Below are 11,657 nucleotides of genomic sequence, written 5' to 3'. Positions count from 1 at the left end.
AGAAGAATGATGTGGATAAGTATTTATCTGAGCAATGCGAAGAGCTAGTGGATGACAGTTTTGACATCCTAGGTTGGTGGAAAGTAAATGCTCCTAGGTATAAGGTCTTGTCCCAAATTGCTAGAGATGTGCTTGCAGTTCCGGTTTCGACGGTTGCATCTGAATCAGCTTTTTCTACCGGTCGTCGTATTCTTGATCCTTTTAGGAGTTCATTGGCTCCTAGGATGGTCGAAGCACTTATTTGCTTAAAAAGTTGGTTGAACGCGAAGGATGAAGAATATGAACCCGTGGTTCTTAGGCAATATATGGATGAGGTTGAATCTTTTGCAGGTTGCTATCATGTTGTCTCAGGTAATGCTAATCATGATTGTACATACTACACATACTTGATATAATTATATCTTTTTTATTCATGTCATGCGCTCAAGTAAATGATGCGGAATCTTCTAAAAGACCCAAGTAAGATAATTAGAATTAGAATTATATCTATTTCTTTCTCATTATCTATTCAATTTCATTTACTTAATTCTAATTTTCTATTGTAGTGATGCATATGAAGATATAATGGATTTGGATTTGGATTCGGATGAAGGGGAATAGGAGGTTTATGAGAAATTAGAAATGAACTTCACTATGCTTTTTAATTATGCTTTGGACTTCTTAATTTCTTATGCCAAGTTAATGTTTTTTACACTTTGAACATTAGTATTGTTTGTTGTAACTTTCAAATTTCTAGTTTATACTTTAGATTTTGGACATTGGATTTGGATATTTTGTGTTTGTGGTATTATCAATTTGGATGTTGTGCTTTGTATTCATTTATTGTGATTACATGCTTGCATACAAGGAATATTTTATATTTTTTCACAATTTTTTGTCAAAAAAATGCAACTAAATATGCAGGTAACCGGATAGTTAATTGATAGTCACCATCCAGATTACCAAAACTGAAAACCGACCAGAAACCGACCGGAAACGGACCGAAACCGACCGAAAAGTGAAAATTTGGTTAACCGAACCGATTCGTATTTCCACGGTTCGATTTCGGTTCTCGGTTTCTAAAAACCGACAAGGTCAGTTCGGTAGCCGAACCGACCAAAACCGACGGTTTTTAACCGCCGAACACCCCTAGCCAAAAGAACGTCGATGATGGCGACGGGTAGAGGAGGGGGAGCTGCCCGGAGGATGTTTGGGCAGGACATACGATTGGAGGGTAATTGCACGAACTATAGACAGGCACGCGGAGAGTTTTGGCTGGGGAAGAGTTGTTTTGGGGATTAAAGGATCCGGTGGTTGCGGGACCAGTAAGAAATGGTGATCTTGGCCAAATTGATGGTAATTTTAAGCGAGATAGTTTGACTTTACAATTTACAGGGTGAGTGAGACTCAATCCGCCACCGTCCAATGCGTTTTATTGTTGTAGTGAAAATTAAAACAAAAAAGAAAAAGAATTCTACAAAGAGAGAAAGAAAAAAAAAGAATTCACGGTCATGGGAGGAGGAACTCATAAAAAATATGATACCTTCTTCAGTGCGCTAATATACCCATAAGTTAAGTTTTATATTTGTATAATCTGTATAAAATCATATAAAATAAAAAATATATAAATTTAACAGTTAAAAAAACTTAACCTACCAGGCGTACAAGATAATCTTTCAAAATATAAATAAATAAAAAGTAGGGTTTGACACAAAAAATATACTCACTAAGGCTATGCGTAAATCTCCTATTTGTATTACATTTTATTAAGTTTTGAATTTTTTAATTTAATATGATTTTGATCCAAGCTAATAATTACAAACATGCAATATTAGTATAGAACCTTATCAAAGAAAGCTTAAGAAAAAAAAAGTTATTAGTTCAGGATCCAATTATTAGAAAAAAAAAAAAAAAAACAAATTATTAGTTAAAATGAGTTTGTTGTAATTATTTGTTTAGGTAAGTTAATCGTAATTATTGGATTTTGAAAAATCAATTCGTTGTCACACAAATTATATTATTCCTTTTCTAATCTAGCCAATAGAAAAGCAAAAATAATGAGAAATACTCGTTGTCTCATTTTACTCCTTAAATTTTTAAATGTCACACACTAATGAGTAATAGCTCCTAAGCTTTACAAATATTGCACTTTAAGTCTCTTAGTGACAAAACTGTCAAAAAATGGACTGAATGATCATATGAGGTGCATGTGATAGATTAATTGAGGGTAATTTGGTATAATTACTGAAGGAGTAATTTTGACCCCGAAGATTACTTATAATATCTCACTTTGCTTCCTAAACTTCTAAATATCACATTAATAAACTTTATAACTACTGCACTTTCAGTCTCATATTCAAATGTTCGAACCCTGTTATAAAATAGAAAAATCTACAATAAGAGGAGCTCATTGCTTAGATAAGGTGACTCTCAAGTTTTTTTTTTTTTTTTAAGGGATGCTTAAGTTTTCACATATGCATGGAACTGTTTTTGTTTTTTGGTCTTAAAAATTGACAACTTAAACGGTGGAACCCCAAAAAAAACTTCTACTTATGGAGCTCCTTTTTTGACCGTTGGATTACTTTTTCAACGGTCACATCTGCAGATAAAATAATTATGTGCAGCGTACTATAAATTTTAAATACAGACCTTCACAAATCTTACCGTTAAAAATTTAATCCAACGGTCAAAAACATAACTTCTACTAGTGGAAGTATTTGAGGGGTTCTGTTCTATAATTTGCCAAATATACTCTTAGAAAAAACTGCTAGAAGAATTTATATGCCTAAATAGCGTATTGCTCCTCATTCTCTTACGCTTTTCCTTCTTGTTTTAAGGTGAAATTACACATACATATATACACATATTTTCTGAAAAAAAAAAAAAAGGGGAGGAGGGGGGGAGAGAGAGAGTTGATATGTGGTACGTTCATTTTCTTGAGACATATTGTGAATGCAAAAAGGAACAATTGGGGAGTTTTTGTGAAATCCGACAATTGGATTAAGCAAGTGGTGACGGTCTAACACACGAAATTCACCCACAGTTTTGTTGTGACAGAACAATAAAACAGTCGACAATCATGTATCCAAGGATGAGAATATGTAAAAATATGGACACTCCAGTTTTATAGAAATTTCAGAAAAAATATCAAAATCGGTGGATTACGGATATTACGAAAATTTACATTAAACATATTTTTAATATTTTGCAATAGAATAAACATTAAAAAGTCATATAACTAAATAAGTTATACATTAAAAAATTTACATATTGTTTTATATATGAGCCTCAAACGTAGTTGAGATTCTATCTTAATTTAACAATATTGATGCCATGACATATTATTTGAATAATTATGAATTAGTTATGAACATATCATGTATAAATTTATTGATGCCTATGATATGACAAAGAAAATTTTTAAAAAAAATTAACGGCTAACATTTCTATTTCTGAAACTTTTCGAAATTTTTCCAAAATTTTTTGATATTTTTTTAAATTTCTTGAAAGTTTTTCCATATTACACTATATGCATGCCAATATTGATATTTTAATCGATATTTCTGATATATTCTCGATATTATGTCGAATTCGATTTTGTGGTGGAAAAAAAATTTCTAGACCTTCAAAAAACTGAAATTTCGACCGAAATTTACGACCAGGCATGTATTAAAGAACCAAAAACATAAAAATCACCTTATATTTTCACAACATTTTGTTAAGAGATCTTATTCACAACATTATTAGGTAACACATCAGAGAATATATATATATATATATATATATATATGTACTACGTGCCTTTGACTCTATTGTATAATAATTCTACCTGTTTTTGTACCGCGATTTTTTCCGAATATAACATGTGACATATTAGTCATGCAAACATTGGGAAGGACTAGGCAATAATCTACTTCTTCCATAGCGAAAGTATCTCTCTTTCCAATTAGAAGCTTAAACATTAGTATTAGGGTGTTTCTCTGTCACTAAAAAAAATGGACTATTAATAACTTTTTTATTTTCAATTATTCGTTAAATTTACATTAAAAATTATTTATTCTATATATTTTTTAATCTGACGTGAACCTAAATATATTTAACGGTCAAAAACTAATCTTGGCTCTATGAAAAAAGTCCTTGTTATTATGTGAGCATTGCTAAACAAGATGATCGATCCATTCAAATAAAATAAAATAACAATAACAATAAAAAAGGGGGGCCATTCCACTTGATAAGGGCGGCGAGGCTCATCCCCTAAACGTTGTCCTTTTTTTCCCATTATGTTGTTGCAAAATGTTTCCAGTGACGATTAAAAACAATCAGTCACATTAATGAATTTTTTTTTTTTTTACTAACAACTCAATTATTTAAAGCCTTTGAATTTTACACACATATACTTGTCTAGCTGAAGAAATACATCCTTGACCTAAATACACACAAACTTACCATACATTTAGTTTCTCATTAAATTTGAAATAAAATCTCAGAAACAGATAATTAATTATATATAAAAAAAAACAATTACATTTCGTAATTATTAAACATACTAGTATGAGGGAATTTCCTCCCGTTGTTTTATTTCTTTTACCTTCTGTATGTTTTGTCTGTAGCAATTTCATATGAGAGTATGAAAATCTCTGTACAAAGAAATATGTTTTTAGTTTTTTCTTATAATGAAAAATCTAAATAAATTATACAACTCAATTTTGAATTTTAAAGCTTAAAATTTATAGCATTTGCATCTCCAAATAGAGAGAAGCAAACATGAATAAATATAACTAGCTTATTGTTTTTCAAATTAGAAAATGATATCAAAATTTTTCATAAACTTAATAAAAAAGATATGAAATAATTCAACGTATATAAAACTATGATAGAATAAAATCAATAAACATAGAATATATAATGATAGTTGAGCAAACAAATACATATATTAAAAGCACAAATGTATCTTACCTTCTAAATCTAGTATTGATATATATTATAGAGTATGGTAATCCCTAAGTTGAAATATTTATGAGAAGAAAAAAAATAAAAATAAAAAATAAAAGGAAAGTGTGGACACTTCAAGGCATTAACCCTAAATATACATGATTACATAAGATTATATAAAAGTGAAACCCATCCCTGTCTACAAATCTATATGACGTTATAACTTCAAAGTTCATAAATATATCATCTAGATACGCAAATTATTCTATTATCTTAAAAATTCATAGGTTTATCATAATTTACACAACTCCAATTTTCTAATATAAAATGCACAAATCATCGTATTCCCTGCATTAATATCAAAAAATTTTCTCACAACACCACAAAAGTTTTCTTTAGAGTATCGTGACGATATTTATGTCTGTTACTTTTATAACTTAAATGTTCAAAGTTTACAAATTATCGCATCTCATTTAAAATATACAAGCCTATCCTATCTCATTCAAATGTGGATGTATGTATCTTCTAGTGATCTTGGTTTAAGCTTTCGTACAATTTTGCCATGACTACAGGAAACTGATATTAATTTTAGGTGAAATTTAGGATTACATTAGTTTCTCAAAAAAGCAAAAGTAGCAATGGCCGTGTGAGCGCCACCACAGCAATGTGTTTTACCGTGTGAATGTTTAAACTTTAAAAGAGTTCGTCAGCACAATCTAATCAAACAATTATACATAAATACGACAACGCCAACAAAAGCAAAAAAAGTTGTTGATTTTATTCTGAAATCAGTCAAAGCATATGCAATACAGTTCAGTCCACATTCGACATTAGTAGGATATGAAGAAGCCAACTTGGTGCTTTTCCCTTTCAAAGAAAATAACTAAAAAAAAAAAAAAAAAAAAAAAAAAAAAAAAAAAAAGAGAGAGAGAGAAGAAAAATAAGAATAAAAAATTATAGTGGCTGTCATAAGACTCGACCTATAATAGGAATATAGGGAACAAAGAATTTGCAAATCGCCTGGCCAGGTACAAGAAGTTTTGCTACTTTTTCTTTTGTCTTTTTTTCCCCATCACACATATGGATGCAGATGTATATATGATCAGTCAAAAAGTTAATAGAAAACTAGTAAAATGATATTGCATATTGTTTGTTTTATAATATGTTTGTAAATGCCCCTTCCAAAATTATGGTGCATATGCTTATTCTCGTAGGATATATGCCATTCACAAAGAATAACTTGAACAGTACGAAAATCTGTTAGCCCATCGATAAAAAAGGGTGAAAATAATTTAGGAAGAAAATTCACCTATTATGGTGATAATTTAATGATCTACATCACTGAATGCTCCAAAGTCCAAACACATGGAATTTGATTCCACTTGAATGTGAGGTAAGAAACAAATTCCGACCCGTGTCTGTCTGGAACAAAATCTTTTCTATTATCTTCACTGCTGCAGCAAACTAAATTCTTCATCCTACGTTTGCCTTCAGAGAATTCCCTACTTCAGAAAATTAAATCATGTTTTAAATCATGTTTAGTGATTTGGCAAGTCGTGTCTTTAACTTTTAATTTTCAACACATTATTCCATAAAATTAATAAAATGTTGCACAATGCCCCAAAACCGATGACAACGATTGAAATTTAGATCGAAACGCCTTTTTACAGAAATCAAAGGATATTGGACCTAACTTAACCTAACAAAACCGACTTATTAGGGGAGAATTGCCCTTACCTTATTAAGTGGATCATGCCAATATCTCCAGCCAATGTGGGATTCTAATGCGCCCCCTCACGCACAATGTGGACCATGCCAAACCACTGCGAATAAGTCGATATTGGGGGACCCAACATTGCAAAACTAGGCCTGTTCTGATACCATTTTACAGAAATCAAAGGATATTGGGCCTAACTCAACCTAACAAAACCGGCTTGTTAGGGGAAGATTGCCATCACCTTATTAAGTGGATCATGCCAATATCTCCAGCCAATGTGGAATTCTAATACGCCCCCTCACGCACAATGTGGACCATGCCAAACTGCTGCGAATAAGTCGATATTGGGGGACCCAACATTGCAAGACTGGGCCTGCTCTGATACCATTTTACAGAAATTAAAGGATATCGGGCCTAACTCAACGTAACAAAACCGGCTTGTTAGGGGAGGATTGCCCTCACCTTATTAAGTGGATCATGCCAATATCTCCAGCCAATGTGAGATTCTAATACGCCCCCTCACGCACAGTGTGAATCATGCCAAACCGCTGCGAATAAGTTGATATTGGGGGACCCAACATTACAAAACTGGGTCTGCTCTGATACCATTTTACAGAAATCAAAGCATATTGGGCCTAACTCAACCTAATAAAACCAGCTTAAAATCGGCTTGTTAGGGGAGGATTGCCCTCACCTTATTAAGTGGATCATGTCAATATATCCAGCTAATGTGGGATTCTAATATAAAAATATATATTAATATTAAAATAATATTTCACACACCACATAATTTCATTTATACTATGATTTAATTAGTATACGAGTTTATTATTTTTTAGTTCGACCTATTCAAGTTTATAAGAATAACCTCTTAATTACAATCCCTTGGTACAAGGGAAAACCTTTTGATTTCAATTAAAACAGTAAATTCCATTTTCATGTGAATTTAAGAAATTTGGGTTGATTTAAAATTGTGGCTGAACTCAATGAATTTTGTCGAGTTGCCTATATACCCTGTTAAGGAATCAAGCCACTTGTAGTTCGAATTTAGAATTGGGATTTGTGTCTGGATAATTTGGTTTTAAATTTAGAATTTGTATTTGGATAATTCCTGGTGTATAACGGTTTGAGGAATTAAATGAACTTTAAAATTTTGACTTGAGGTTTGAAATTTAGATAATTTCTAGTGTATGACCATGTTAGGAATTAAAAGAACTTTGAAAATTTAACTTGAGATTTGAAATTTGGAAAATTTCTCAGTATATAACCGTGTTAGGAATTAAAAGGCCTTTTTAAAACTTGATTTGAGATTTGAATTTGGGTAATTCTTATTTCAAATTTGGATTTGAATAATTCCTTGGTATATGACCGTATGAGGAATTAAAAGGATTTTAGAATTTTGACTTGACATTTAAGTTTGGGTAATTCCAATATGGAATTTAATTTGAATTTGAAAATTGTGATTGCAACTAGATTTCATATCTAAGTTACCTACATATCCAAAATTGAATCAAGTCTTCGTAGTTCTTGAATTTTGAAATTTAAAGTGAAATTTTGTGATCTTTTATCTATGAGGTGAATCATCGCTTTAAATTTTGGGGGTGAATTTTAATTTTAGATTTTTTTTCGTGAGTTTTGAAAGTAATCACATCTTAACAGATATATGATACACATATTTTTTGGATGTGTTTGGATTTCAAAAAGGTCACTAAAGATACTATATATGTGTGTTCGTGAATGAAGAAGAAAATCTAGGCTTCTATCAAAACTTTGGTCTGTAATATCAATTGCCATCATCCCTTGGTTTGCGTGTAGAGCCATAACCAAATTGTTTATTTGGCTTATTTAAAAATATATATTTGCTTTTGGTTTCTTTTCTTTCACCATCGGTTAGTCTTCTTCTCTTTTTTTTTTTTGCATCAAATCGTCAATTTATTCTGAAGAAGTTTTAATTACATTCTGCATTCTGTCTTTCGTTTACATAGAGAGCCATCTTCTCATTCCAAGCAAGAAAAAAGTAATTGCTTTTTAGTAAAAAAGGAACAAAAAGAGAGGTAGTCTTTTACACGTTGCTGAACAAAAGGTAATTCCTTTTTTTTTTTGTTTAGCCTTTCATCATTTGTCATTTTTTACTTCTGTCTTTTGACTACCATTTTTTTTTACAGGAAACGAAGACACTCTTTGGTAGTGGTCATCAATTTTTGTTTCGGGCTGCACTTATAAGGCAGACTGAAAATTGTAACAGTATTTTAAACTGCACTATTATGGTCAGATTCATCACATATATACATATCTACACAAACATATATTTTTTTAGGCTGCATCATAACGATCAGACCCTTTTTTTTTTAGATTCTAATTCTTGCAACCTCATGATTTTGTAGAGTTCTAAAACTTGCAACTCTACTTAGATTTTTTTAGAGGTTCTAAATCTCGTAACCTCATGATTTTGTAGAGTTCTAAAACTTGCAACTCTATTTTAATTTTTTTAAGAGGTTCTAAATCTTGCAACCTCATGATCTTTTTTTTGAGTTCTAAAACTTGCAACTCTATTTGGATTTTTTTGGAGGTTATGATTCTTGTAACCTCATGATTTTATAGAGCTTTAAAACTTGCAACTTTATTTTTGGAGGTTCTAAATTTTACAACCTCATAATAATTTTTTACTGGGTTCAGAATTTGCAACCCGCCTTGATGCATGGATTTGATCAATGTTGACAAATGAACTTCTTCTCTGAAGATGGCATTTCGGTACAAGGGAGAGTTTAGAAAGAAATTTATAAAAAAAGACCGAGATACATCATGAGAGAAAAGACGAAGAACTAGATAGAATTGCAACCACACATTTTTTTTTACCTTTCTTTCCCTTTCTCTGACAATTTTCTTCTTTTTTTTTTTCAACTTTCGCTTGTAATGTACTCAATTCATTTTTTTTCCTTGCATAAAGTTTGCACGGGGATCAATGGTCTTTCCTTCCATTTTTCTTACATGCCTATATATAGACGTATGAAGCAAACCCACTAAAAGCTACTTTTTTCCTTTATTTATTTTTTTTAATTAGTCAATCATTTTTTTAATCCTCCACTTTTATTCTGATTAGCTTTTTTTCACTATACTTAAACATGATTGGCTGCTTTTATCTCTCAAGGATTACCCCTACTCATGTGAATTACTGATGTGAAAGATAACTTTCAAATAACGGTTTTGTAAACTTCTCCACGTTATTTTTCACCAAACTCCCCACTAACACATTTTACTTTTGCCCACACACCCACTTCTTCTAGGAAGTTATCCAACCTCCCACGTGACCATTTTTTTATTGTATTTTTTTTTTTTGTTTTAACAAATGTCCCCTCGAGTATGTACGTGACATTTATGTTTGCGTGGCATACTAGAGAAAAGAAAAAAATTGTAATAATTTTATATTCATCTCTTCTCTTTTTTTTTACTGGCTTATTTATGGATGCTTTTGAGAAACTTCGTTCAGAATGAGCCCCCGAGGAATCTGGCAAAGAACTTACTTCAGGGCCAAGTTACCAACGTTCAGTTGGTTTAGACGAAGTTCAAGCTTCAACAAGATTTAGCGGTCCCCTTTATTTGCTTAATTCTCAAGAAGTTCATTCTGGTTATTTAAGATATCTCTTCGATAGTAATGAAAACGCCATCCAAATAAGTCAACAGAAAGGTGTCGTTTTCAAAGTTGAAACCCTTGAGGAAGTTGACAATGGGCATGAAGGGGATCTTAGGAACGCGGTTACTCCTAATTTTTATCCTGGTTTGCACCAAATGCTACAAGAAAAAAAGAAACCTCCTTTGCAATTCAATTTTCATGGTCGGCACACTTCCAACCTTATTTAATGGAGTGGACTGCAAAGATTATAAGTCGTAACCGCAACGTTTTGAAGAAGGCAAAGATTTATGATGCAGTAGTTGTTGCGCAATATCCTTTTTCTCATAACTATAATGTTTGGCGAGCATTTGCTAAATTGTGGGGACCAACAAGCAATACTCTCCATCATATTGGTGGTGAAATGGGAATCTCATTATACGATCTGAAAACCATCGGAGGTTTACCTATTTTGAGAATCCTATATGAAGAATTTATCCCAACAAATAAGAAGTTATTGAACTCTTCTTTATATCATCCTTGCATTGCAAAACTTTTAAGGATCCATTCCCGCATATGCAATGTTTTGAAAACTCAATTTGTATCTTGGGATCAATGGACTGAATATTTTTATAGAGGAGAACATATGTATGTCGGTTTGAAAAATGAGCAGGCTCAAGATTTCCATTCTAAAGATTTCCATAAGAAGCCTCGAAAAAGCCAATTAAGACAACTTCCTTTGTAGGTTTCAGAAGTTGGTATGCTATCTGCATTCCTATCACTGTGGTTAAGTCATTTCATCCTTCCTACTAAAGGTGGCAACATAAGGCCTGAAACTTTTTATATGGCCTCTTTGATGGCTCAAGACACGAGAGTATCACTTGCCCCCACAGTTTTGGGATACATTTATCACGCATTTAATGAGTATGCCCCAGGCATGAATGGATTCAATGTTAGCCATGTTTTTCTTCCAATGAACTATGTCATCAGATGGTTAGCCGAACACTTTCCTTATTTATATTTTGATTAGGAAGACAACAATAACCTGCCTTTGTTGCATAAATATGTTGGAATCGAATCTAAGAAAAGAACTATGATTGGAAGTAGGCATATGCTACGCGATGAACAGTATGTCCGTTACTGCCCATATTCATACCATGAAGAGAGAGATACGGATTACTTAGATGATGAAGACTTAACCGACGATAAATTTGAACTTTTATTGTCCATGCGTGCAGCTTTACTCCCTGTGAGGGTAGGTGGTGCTGTATTTGTAGAACCATACTATCCAAATAGATTCGCTGGCCAGTTTGGTTTTGACCAAGGCGTTCCTTCAGATAAGTTTCGTTTTACGGTTGATGCGAAAAGGACTTGTGGGATAGATGGGTTTGCCGACGCTTGGTATTTATTTTTAAAAAGACA

The sequence above is a fragment of the Morus notabilis genome, unplaced genomic scaffold, assembly GCF_000414095.1.
Source record: "Morus notabilis unplaced genomic scaffold, ASM41409v2 Scaffold215, whole genome shotgun sequence".
NCBI classification, from domain to species: domain Eukaryota; kingdom Viridiplantae; phylum Streptophyta; class Magnoliopsida; order Rosales; family Moraceae; genus Morus; species Morus notabilis.
Note: the sequence above shows the minus strand (reverse complement) of the source record.